The sequence below is a fragment of the Oncorhynchus keta genome, chromosome 15, assembly GCF_023373465.1.
Source record: "Oncorhynchus keta strain PuntledgeMale-10-30-2019 chromosome 15, Oket_V2, whole genome shotgun sequence".
Taxonomy (NCBI): Eukaryota; Metazoa; Chordata; class Actinopteri; order Salmoniformes; family Salmonidae; genus Oncorhynchus; species Oncorhynchus keta.
The window spans coordinates 26,333,469-26,346,293 of record NC_068435.1 but is presented as its reverse complement, the minus strand read 5'-3'; positions in this window follow the sequence as shown (position 1 = coordinate 26,346,293).

The window sequence follows — 12,825 nt, the reverse complement described above, 5'->3', positions numbered from 1 at the left end:
AAATGCAGCATATGTCATTCATTTTTCACATGTAAATAGCACTTTTTAGTAGTGCTCAAAGCATGCCATTCCATGAGCTCAGAATTTATTTTACAACTTGAATCAATGAGCCCAATCAGTATTAAGCTAATAAATTATGCTGAGGAAAACTATTTGGCTAATCCATACTTCCATATTGGAATTCTGTTAGACATTTTCGTTTTTAAATGGAAAGATATAATTGAATCGTATTATTATATGTAGTAGAAAGAGATGGGTTAGACGAAGCCTACATAACCAACCCATAAAGTAAAATTTTGCATTCATATACGTCCAGCTATGTAAACTTTAATGTTGATTTATCCTGCAATAGATGTTGTTCAAATGGTAAGAGAGAGAAATGTTGATACTTTACAAGACAACCACACTAGAGAATCTCCTTCTTCTATTAACCTAACCATTTCCCCACCCCAGCTGTGGTCTCTGGGAAAACACATGGACCAAGTTTTGTGTTGTGTGGTTCCATTTGTCAGTGCAACATGTCCCTGAGCATCACTCAATGTTCTATTTTTGGCTTGCTGTTTCAATTACTCTGTATAGTCATGGGCCTGACATTGTATTACTCCTAAATGGTGATTAAATGCAATTGTTAAACAAGGCTATGAAAATGATGCAAACACAAAAGGCTTGTCCACAAGTGGAAGAACTAAAAACCTCTATTGTTCTACACTCTTAGAAAAAAGGCTTCCAAAAGGGTTATTTGGCTGTCCCCACAGGATAACCCTTCTGGGTTCCAGGTAGGAACCTCTGTGTAACCAAAAGGGTTCTACCTGGAACCAAAAAGGGATCTTCAAAGGGTTCTCCTATGGAGACAGCAGAATAACCCTTTTAGGTTCTAGATAGCAACTTTTTTTTAGAGTGTGCTGTTCATTTTCATTAATTTCTCTCTTGGGGGGGATGCTGCACAGAATCAGACGTTGACGTTTGATATTTTGTTTCAATCATGGTAGATGTTTTATTTGTAGCAACAGTTAGATGAGATACTGTCGGGATGAATAATGATTAACTGTCCATTGACTAGCGTACTGCTTTTCAAAATATGGTAGTAAAAATATAATGTAGTTTGATATAGAGCCGTGAAATGAAGCGTAAGGTTATTTTTTATTATGGCAACAGATTTAGATTGCTGAGTGAGAAGCAACGCCTCTCATCAAATTCTTAATTGCCTAGAACAATTAAAATATTGTAAAAAAATAACGTAAGAAAAGTAAAGGTTGGAACAATTGGATAATGCCTCATTTATGGAGAAAGTGCTTTGATGGATCAAAAAGAACTGTTCTGGCTAATTACAAAAAAAACAAGGTGATAGAAGATAAAAAGCTGTTGAATAACAGGAAGCTAAAATATCTGTTTTATATGTGTTGAATTTAGTAAAGATGGAATGATGTGCTGGGTAAATTGTGTCACTGCAGTCTCCTGGTAGGATGTGATGTGCTATAGTGTAGTCTGGGCATCTATATCTTTGTGCTCAGAGAAAGAGCGTAGCTTTGGGACTAGATGGTATACAGCTATGGAGGGAAGCAAAAATTGTGTGATTTTGCTATGGTAGAGTGAAGATAGTTAGCTATCCTAGTTAGTGTCCCTAGTAGGTGAGGTAAGAAAATATATCTAACTGGTTTCCCCCTTCATCTGTGATGACAGTTAGCTAGTGTTCCTAATGGATGTCAACGAGACATGCCAATTAGCTAACGTTACTGCCCTTGGCAAGCCGGTGCGAATGACCAGTGCACCCTTGCGAAGGATGCATCGCAAATGGCACCCTACCCTCTTCGGTGATAGGGTGTCATTTGGGATGCATACAAGGTCATCTATTTCATCTATAGTGGGTAATGTTCCAACAATTCTGTAAGATGGATTTCAACCAGAAGAGAAACCCACGTCTTGGCTCTTTGGGACAATGTAAAAGTCAGCTTTGTCATTGTATGATAATTCCAGGACAGAGATGGGCTTGAGAGGAACAGGTTCATACTCTTGTTACTGAATCATAATGAAGCACAAAGACAAAGTAAAATGTTGTATTGCAGATGTTCTCAGTAGTGGTTTACTACGGTTCCAAAATATCAGGATATGAGAGAGGGACCCATTTGGGCTATTGGGACTGTGTGGACTGTAGAAGACAGACAGCTTTGTTATTCTATCAAATTGATGTGTAAATGATCTGATAGGATGTTCTGTTAAGACAGGTTAAGCTATGCTCTATTATAGCGTTAGGGGACATGACCTCATATTTTGTCAGTTTCGGGCTACAACATGAATTGTTCTTAAAAATGTTCCATGGTCGATCACCAATTCAATAGATAGGTTGTAGGAAGCTACCGTAGCTGTCACTAGTCTAATGTATATTCATTTAACTACGCAGCATTCCCCAAAGATCAAATGTCATTTAATCCAAAGCAGCCTAAACTGCACTATTATTCTAATGCATGGAGATATGCAGTAGCATGCACAGTATTGGTATTGTTCAACTCTAACCTTATGCACATGGTCTTGGGCCCCTCACAATAATACCTGATTGTAGTGTTAATATTGCACAGTAGTAATTTACAGTAGTAGTATTACCACGTCAACAACTTTTTGGTTGTGACATACAGTGCCAAGTAGTAAACTTAGCAAAAAAATAAACGTCCTCTCACTGTCAATTGCGTTTATTGTCAGTAAATTTAACATGTGTAAATATTTGTATGAACATAACAAGATTCAACAACTGAGTCATAAACTGAACAAGTTCCACAGACATGTGACTAACAGAAATTGAATAATGTAAAAAAAAAAAAGTAACAGTCAGTATCTGGTGTGGCCACCAGCTGCATTGAGTACTGCAGTGCATCTCCTCCTTGTGGACTGCACCAGATTTGCCAGTTCTTGCTGTGAGATATTACCCCACTCTTCCACCAAGGCACCTGCAAGTTCCCGGACATTTCTGGGGGGAATGGCCCTAGCCCTCACCCTCTGATCCAACAAGTCCCAGACATGCTCAATGAGATTGAGATCAGGGCTCTTCGCTGGCCATGGCAGAAATCTGACATACCTGTCTTGCAGGAAATCATGCACAGAACAAGCAGTATAGCTGGTGGCATTGTCATGCTGGAGGGTCATGTCAGGATGAGCCTGCAGGATGGGTACCACATGAGTGAGGTGGATGTCTTCCCTGTAATGTACAGCATTGAGATAGCCTGCAATTACAACAAGCTCAGTCTGATGGTGTTGTGACACGCCCCAGACCATGACGGACCCTCCACCTCCAGATCAATCCCGCTCCAGAGTACAGGCCTCGGCGCAACGCGCATTCCTTCGACGATAAACGAAAATCTGACCACCAGACAAAACCTTGACTCGTCAGTGAAGAGCACTTTTTGCCAGTCCTTATCTTTGAAAGACAGGGTCCTGAAAAAGGGACGTTTCTTTTTTTGATGAGTTTATTAGGCACACAACTTGTAATGCCAATAGTAAAAGCGTATTAACCCAAGCAAGAAAACCAAAACCTTCACTCAAACAGAAGTGGTAACTAACTAAGAGTCACTGACCAACATCAAAACGAAACAGTTGGGGTCCTGAAAGACACTCATGGGGGTGTCCACAAGTTGACTACCAACAAAAACTAGACCTGAAAGGACACCCACCATGTGCTCCCACTACATTTGCCCACTAAGAGTCTAACAGAACTAAAACCCACACCAAACTTAAAGACAGGAAGCAAACAAAAAAGTTGAGCAAAACAAAAACAGGAAAGATCAGACAAAGGAATGTTTTTCTGGCAATCAAATATGACGTGCCAACTAAAGGTGTTGACCCTCCACATCTCTCAAGACAACTGGATAACTGGGCCAGCCACTATTAAATAGCACCTGGGCCAGCACAGGTGAAACACCTTGCCACTAACGAGATCGCAACCAAAACAGATGTAACGCATACTGACTAACGAGGTGACACCAATCGGTGTGACGTATGTGCAAACAAGCTATACGTGATAAAATCCTCCCTCAAAACATAAATGGAAAAACCAAAACCTGTAACCTATTTTAAAGGCAAACCACTGAGAGTAAGATCAGACGCTGATATTGTTCCATGGTGTTGTGTACTGAAGGAGAGAGGAGTGTGTATGTATAGTATGTCTGCCTTATTGCAGACCTGCTCTGTCTGATCCCCCAGCTTGAATAACACACCACTCTCACCACGGATTAAGGTGTCACCCTTCAGACAGATTAGAGGAATAGCAAATGTGCTATAGCGTTTGCTACTGTAATCGATTTAATACACTACAGTTTAATTCCATTCAAAAATCCCTGGATAACATCGTTTGAAAGCATAATCTGAGGTATCAGGAGGGCATAATGTGATAAGAACAATATCTTTGCATAAATAACTGGTGACTGATACAAAGCCATTTGCCAAGTTTTGAAGACCGTTATTATTTTTATTATATGAGGTGGTTCAATTCATATTGGAAGTGAATTATTTCAATAGTGTAGCAGATCAGTCAATTACTCAATAAATCATTCATAATGTCCATAACAAAAAGGCTGATCAAATTAATTTTGTGGGTATAAAGGAATTATGTTGAAACAGAGAGTGGGCATTCAGGCAATAAGGTGGATGTTATTGTTGTTTGTTTGTGATTGCCTGGTTGTCTGACAAATAGCTACAGTGCCTTCAGAAAATATACACACCCCTTAACTTTTCCCCCATTTTGTTGTCACTACCCCATTATGTCAAAGTGTAATTACAAGTGTAATTACAATATGTTATTTTTTTTATTTTTTAAATATAAATTAATAATTAATAACCACTAAGACCAGGGTGGTTTTCGAATGCCTCGGAAAGAAGGGTGCCTATTTGTAGATGGGTATCAATAAAAAAGCAGACATTGAATAACCCTTATTATTAATTACACTTTGGATGGTGTATCAATCCGCCCGGTTACTACAAAGATACAGGCGTCCTTCCTAACTCAGTTGCTCGAGAGGAAGGAAACTGCTCAGGCATTTCACCATGAGGCCAATGGGAAAATTAAAACAGTTAGAGTTTAATGGCTGTGACAGGAGAAAAGGATCAACAACATTTTAGTTACTCCACAATACTTACCTAATTGAGCGAAAAGAAGAAGCCCTGTACAGAATACAAATATTCAAAAAACATGCATCCTGTTTGCAACAAGGCACTAAAGTAATACTGTTTGGTGCAAATCCAATACAACACATTACTGAGTACCACTCATCATATTTTTAAGAATAGTTTTGGCTGCATCATGTTATGGGTATGCTTGTAATTGTTATGGACTGGGAAGTTTTTCAGGATAAGAAAGAAACTGAATGGAGCGAAGCACAGGCAAAAACCTAGAGCAAAACCTGGTTCAGTTGGCTTTCCACCAGACACTAGGAGATGAATTTACCTTTCAGCAGGACAATAACCTAAAACACAAATCCAAATATACACTGAAATTGCTTACCAAGAAGACAGGGAACATTCCTGAGTGGATTAATTACCGTTTTGACTTATATCTGCTTGAAAATCTATGGCAAGTCTTGAAAATAGTTGTCTAGCAATGACCTACGACCAATTTGACAGAGTTTGAAGATTTTTGAAAATAATTATGGCAAGACTAACCCAGAAAGACTCACAGCTGTAATCACTGCCATAAGTGCTTCTTAAAAGCATTACTCAGGGGTGTGAATACTTATGTAAATGAGATATTTCTTTATTTCATTTTCAACACATTTGAAAACATGTTTTCACTATGGGGTATTGTGTGTGAATGGGTGAAAAATATATATTTAATCCATTTTGAATTCAGGATGTAACACAACAAAATGGGGAATAAGTCACGGGGTAAGAATACTTTCTGAAGGCAATGTACATGTGCTCCTTCAGAAGACAGAAGAGTGAATGTGTACAGTATGGTTTGTGAGGAGTCTTCATTTGCAATCTCCCTTCACATTTGTAAAGGTTAATTGAATGCTGCCGTCTTACTATTTGCCTGAGGCATTCCTCTACTCTTGGCAGATCTAGAATGCCATTTGATTGAACAGAACCCGAATAGTGCGAGAACCTCTTGGCTTCACCATTCAATTCTGTGAGATTGTGGTGAAAGAGATTGGGGGTTGTGGTTCAATGCCAGCAGACTGCTAATATAAACACTTCGAAGGCTAACCTTGGGCCCTCACGCCGATGTGATCAGAGACCTCCCTCAAATGGCAACTTCTCACAGCCACATTTAACACAAAAGATAGCTAGATAAGGTGGAGGTAGATGTACACAGCTCTAATAACAGTGAACAGATGGAGATGGTCTGACCGCAATAAGTTGCAGAGGCCTGCTGTGATGGAACTGTCCACCAATTGGATATAAGGGGAAGTATCGAGAAACGAGAGAATTAAGAGAGATACTGAAACAAACCGGCCTCCTTTTCTATAGGTCTATACTTTAACTACGTAATGATAATTTGTCCAATAAAGACCCTTTATCAGTGGCATAACTGCCCTCAAATTATTACTTTTTATTACTCTGATTTCATCCTGATGCCAAGTTAAATAAAGGTTAATAAAATGGCATGACTTCATATACTTAAACCCCAGCATTGAGCATCCAATGTGAACCAAGTGTATCATGTGACACAGGCACCATATGTTGAGGGAGGGATGGACTACTGCTATTGATTTATTCATTGGTAGAAATGCCAAACGGTGTCGTTTTCAAAAAGGATAATAAATCTGTCTCTCTCTCTCTCGAGACACATGCTTGGCACTGATTGGTCTGCTGAGGAGCTGATAATTACATTGAGAGATATGGAGCTTGCAGTTATGCTACTGCATACTCAAATGTATTACGTGTTAGGTTTCAGATATGCTTTCCTTTTTATAAAAACTGTGCATTTTTTCCATCGTGCTGATGGAAGAATGAATCTGTCATATTTGTTGTCCCTTTCTGAGCTCTAATAAATGTAATGTCAGTGTCAGCATATACAAAATCTGACCCTTTTCACCATGTGAAGTGACAACTTTCCAATATCATATCAACCAGAGAAGAAGGGGAGCAACAGCTAGCCATGGGGAAATCTAGCGTGACCATGTTTATTTTCCAGTATATTATTCAGTTGAGCCAGGAACAACAAAAAATAAACCAACCGCATTCTGTTTCCTCACTCGTGCTTGCAGCTCTCTCTCTCTCTCTCTCTCTCTCTCTCTCTCTCTCTCTCTCTCTCTCTCTCTCTCTCTCTCTCTCTCTCAATTGTCCCTGTGTTGGGAGGAATTCTGCTAAATCAAGGCCCTGTGAGGTTTGGTGGACTGTAAATAGAATGGTTGCCAAATCAAATTCACCAAGGGCCCTCTAATGTTATATGGATCCCATTGTGCCTGGTGTGTTTTGATCTGAGCTTTTCTGGGAAAATGGTGCAACAAACGCAAAGAGAAATCAAAAGATGGAGATAGTTGTCCTGTACTTAATCATGGTGTTCTGTGCATTTCATTATGTTTTGTTCAAGAGGGGACCTGTTTATTGTTTTGATCTGGTATATTGTACAATGTTTTTTCTTCAGTTTTCTAAATATGTAGTGTAGCAATATGTCCCTTTGTATTTGTTTGTTTCTCTGTTATTGTCACACCCTGATCTGTTTCACCTGTCTTTGTGATTGTCTCCAACCCCTCCAGGTGTCCCCCATCTTCCCAATTATCCCCTGTGTATTTATACCTGTTTTCTCTTTTTGTCCGTTGCCAGTTCGTCTTGTTTGTCAATTAAACCAGCGGTTTTGTTCCCCTGTGTATTTATACCTGTTTTCTCTGTTTGTCCGTTACCAGTTCGTCTTGTTTGTCAAGTAAACCAGCGTTTTTGTTCTCAGCTCCTGCTTTTCCCAGTCTCTTCTTTTTCTCACCCTCCTGGTTTTGACCCTTGCCTGCATTTCCCAGTCTCTCCTTTTTCTCACCCTCCTGGTTTTGACCCTTGCCTGCATTTCCCAGTCTCTCCTTTTTCTCACCCTCCAGGTTTTGATCCTTGCCTGTCCTGACTCTGAGCCTGCCTGCCTGACCACTCTGCCTGACCCTGAGCCTGCCTGCCGACCTGTACCTTTTCCCCACCTCTGGATTGTTGACCTCTGCCTACCCTGACCCTGTCTGCCATCCAGTACCGTTGCCCCACCTCTGGTTTACTGACCGCTGCCTGCCTTGACCTATCTATTGCCTGCCCCTGTCGGAATATTAAACCATTGTCAATTTAACGTGTCTGCATCTGGGTTTTTACCTTGATTCCTGACATTTCCCTGTCTCTCAAGCAACTGCACAAAACCAACTGAAACGGCATGTTCTACTCTGTCCTTCCAAGAATAACACCTTGAAAGAAATTAGAAAAGCATGAGCCTTCGAGCTGAGCTGCTGAAATGACCTAAGATTGTACAATCCTTAATAATAAAAATGTTAGACTAAACTTTTCATTTCAAATCATTTCCGAAAGTAAAAGGCTTTGAATGATTTCCTACTGTCAGACAACTCCTACCATACCATATTGTTTTCCATAGTCGTACAGATGCATTTATGATAGCCGATGCTGCTTGACCTTTTGTCGTGTCAAAAATGAGACAACAGATTTCCAAATTTTTCTGTCTACAAAACAGACATTTAGCTGCACATGGCATTTAGCTGACAGGGCATTCTTCATGTGTGTTATAACATTAACATTGTCCTCATCCAAACATTGCATTAATGAGGACCTTATTTATTCTGAAAACATTTGGATGGTCTTGTACACTGAGAATATAAGCCTACTGTATATAGTTGGGGAGTAAAAGAGGTCAACTGCCATAGTTTACAGAACCCTACACTCCCAATCTCTCCAAACCAGAAAAACAGCTCCTATTTTCATATCAGTGGGGATTAAGAATGATTTACCAGAGAAGGAATAGTAAATCCTCTGGAACTCTGTACAGGGTAGTGTGGGGGTGTAGAGAGGGGAGTTGGAGCTTTTCTTCCGGTCATAAAGCATTTGGAGATGTCAAATGGTCAAAGACCTCCTTAAACAGTCATTGCTTCCTGTATATCACCTGGCCATGCCTCACATAATGCTTCACTCTTACACATTCAACTGAATTAAACTTCTGGTAACTGGGAGTGATGTCTCTCCACAGAGGATGATGTGTAAGCAATGCAATGCACTCCTCCAGCCTGACCTTTTTTCTCTCTCTCTCTCCTTATCCCTCCCTCTCTTTCTCTTTCTCTGTCTCTGCGACTATAAAACGCTTGTGGACAATGTGGTTGCCTCTCGTGTTTTTTTAATTTTTACAGGATATAAAACCTTTTTCAACCTTGAATAAAGTCCCTCGAGAAGCTGTAGGAACAATACTTACACGTATTACACTTAGTTTGTTGATCGTGACACATTCTTTCTGATTTACATCAGCTATCCGCAATGTTCGGATTCCTTAGTAATAACAGATTTATACAGGATTGTTATTGATGTAGCACAATACAATAGCTTGAAATAACGTTTGATTTCATTGTAAGTGTGGCAAGGAAAATTCATGAGAAGAATAAGGCTAACTCATGCAGGTGTTGTCTTATAAAAACTGAAGTTGGAAGTAACAGACTATGAGTAGCTCTATTGTCAGTCTCAAAGTCTCACCGGAACATTAGTTCTCACAACAAGGGTACATTAAGGAGTGGCATTCTACTGGTTCCCTATTTCCATGCTGTTCTTCCTCTTCTGAATTTGCATGTCTATATGTCCTGTATATCGTTAATTATGGCATAATCAAATGTGAAAATATACACTTTTGTAATTCTACATGTGATATTCAGTTGCTCTTTTATCATATTTTCAAAGGATTGCGTGTCCATTCATGCCCGTGTTTGTTGCTTGTTTGATTTTGTTGTACTTTCCCATTCTAATCCGAAAGCTGCAACATTGACCTTTTTGAATAATCATGAAACATATTCTTATATGGATTATTTCACTATTTTTCTCTTCAAATCCAGCGTTTTAGGCAATGAGGGAAGCCATGGAACCAACTGTATGGTCTAGGCAGGCTCAGTGAAAATGCTGAGCTAGAAATAGCCACCAGATGGACGAACCCATCAAAAGCCTTAGTGTGCTGTAGGAGAAGGGATTAAGGTCAGAGTATATTTTAATAAGATATGACAATATCAATTAGAATGGACAATTCCACTCAAAATGCACACATTTTATGTATATTCACAATCTGTTTTGGACCACCCAGATCCTTGCATGGACCAGACCTCCACCCACAGAATTCTTTGAGTTGCCAAACCAATTCCCCCAATGAATGAATAAAACCCTTTAATCCTTGAATTGGGACAGGTTTCTTTTGAATGATTCAATTTCCTTCTCAATGTGTCAAACAATGACATGACAGAGTCGGGCACTGTTTCCTTGTTCTGTTTCAGGTCAACAGGACCAGTGTGGGACAATGGAGGGATCACCCACGGGTGTTGACCAGGGACAAAGACTTAACATGGCCCTCTGCAGCTTGACAGGCATGTTGGGGGAAACATTAATTCCACGACAGGACAAAGGTTAACCCCATAATAAGGATAGATAACTTGTTGGCCCAAATAATGACAAGAACTGTGCATGTGAGTTAATATTTTCTGGGACAGGATTCATGAGTGTGTAGTGTTGTAGGATTCCAATTCTAAAGATTCAGTTATTGGCCCAATGTTGCCAGAGCAGTATGTTATCCTGTATAAGGGTTGCCAGATCAGTATGGTTCTCTGTAGGATGGTCTGTGTTGAAGTAAATCCAACATGTATCCTTCAAGTGATGATGGCTCATTTCCCAAGTTAACATGCCATAGTATTCAATGCAGAATAATCTATTTGTGAGGGCCAAACAATTAAGATTAATTGGGTCAACTTTAAATTCAATCGTTGTAATTTTAGACTAATTTGTGGTTGACATCTAAATAACCTTATGACCTCTAAAAGTCCCTAAATTGAGCAATTGACTAAAAGAATCAATGACAGACATATGTTACCACTCAAGAGTAATAGTGATATGAGGTTTAGAAGGGTATAGGACCATCTGGGTACATGTTAACTTTGACCACTGGCCTCTTTCAGATATATTATGTATCACTCTAAAACAGGTGTACAACAAAAAACGTAAGTGCTTCTTATTGGACAAGTTCAGATAGTACCTCACCATTCAGGACCGTTTGCGTCCACTTCGTGCCTGATGAAAAAGTGTTCTATTGAAAAAGTTTGGTTACTAGGTAGCTACATTTTGAATTTGGATCCCGCAATGGGGTTAGCATCAGCTGCTGGGACCGCTACTATCTGTCCAGGCATCCTGCCAACCAAAATTCTGAAGAAATGCTTGGTGTCGCATCTTGCCTAGCTGCTAACTAGCTATCAAGCTAGCAAGTTTTCCTTAACAGCTTCTACACAGACCGTGACGCGGTAGCCCTTGTGGCTGGGACTGAGGCTTGTGGCTATCTAAATCCTTGTTGTTTGCTGCTGTTTCCATCTGCCCTGCGACCTGCCCAGTCTGGAACTGCGTGGAGTACCAGTGTTAGTCTACGTTGCTTGTCACGCCCTGACCTTAGAGAGCCTTTTTTATGTCTCTTTTTGGTTTGGTCAGGGTGTGATTTGGGTGGGCATTCTATGTCCTTTATTTCTATGATTTGTGTTTCTATGTGTTGGCCGGGTATGGTTCTCAATCAAGGACAGCTGTCTATCGTTGTCTCTGATTGGGAATCATACTTATGTACTTTTTTTTTTTACCTCCTTTCAGTGTGGGTAGTTATCTTTGTTAGTGGCACTTGGCCCTGTAAGCTTCACGGTTGTTCATTTTGTTTCTTGTTTTGTTGGCACCATTCCAAAATAAAGAGGAAAATGTACGCTCACCACTTTGCGCTTTGGTCCACTTCTTTTGACTGCCGTGACATTGCTACTATGGCATCCAAAGCAAAAGCCGGTGGGAGTAACAGAGAGGACAATGTTTCTCTATCCCAGGTGAAGGATCATTTAAACAAAAATAGCTCTACAAGCAGTTGTTAAAACAGGAAAATAGCTTCAAGATCTTTGTCGAAATACTGACAAAACAAACAAAATAATGGACTATCCAGGACCTTAGGAACAGTTTGAAGTTCTCCTAGGAACAGGTGGATGTCCTGAGAGATTTGCAGCAAGATGGCAACTGTAAGTCAACATGAGATGACATCTGCATTGTCTGTGAATCATTATTAACAATGACTGGGAATACTATCTGAGGGACAATGCAGGAGTAATAACATAATTGTGGATGGCACACCATCGTCTTCACATGAGAACGGGGCCAAGCCTGAGGAGAAAGAAAAATTATCACTGAAAGGTGCAGATAGATCTTTGGATGATCAAATCAAATCAAATTGTATTTGTCACATTCACATGGTTATCAAATGTTAATGAGAGTGTAGCGAAATGCTTGTGCTTCTAGATCCAGTAATAACCCACGAGTAATCTAAACTATCAATTTCACAACAACTACATTATACACACAAGTGTAAAGGAATGAAGAATATGTACATAAAAATATATGAATGAGTGATGGTACAGCTGCAGCAGATGGTATAGAGTACAGTATATACAGTGGGGCAAACAAGTATTTAGTCAGCCACCAATTGTGCAAGTTCTCCCACTTAAAAAGATGATAGAGGCCTGTAATTTTCATCATAGGTACACTTCAGCTATGACAGACAAAATGAGTTTAAAAAAAAACAGAAAATCACATTGTAGGATTTTTAATGAATTTATTTGCAAATTATGGTGGAAAATAAGTATTTGGTCAATAACAAACGTTTATCTC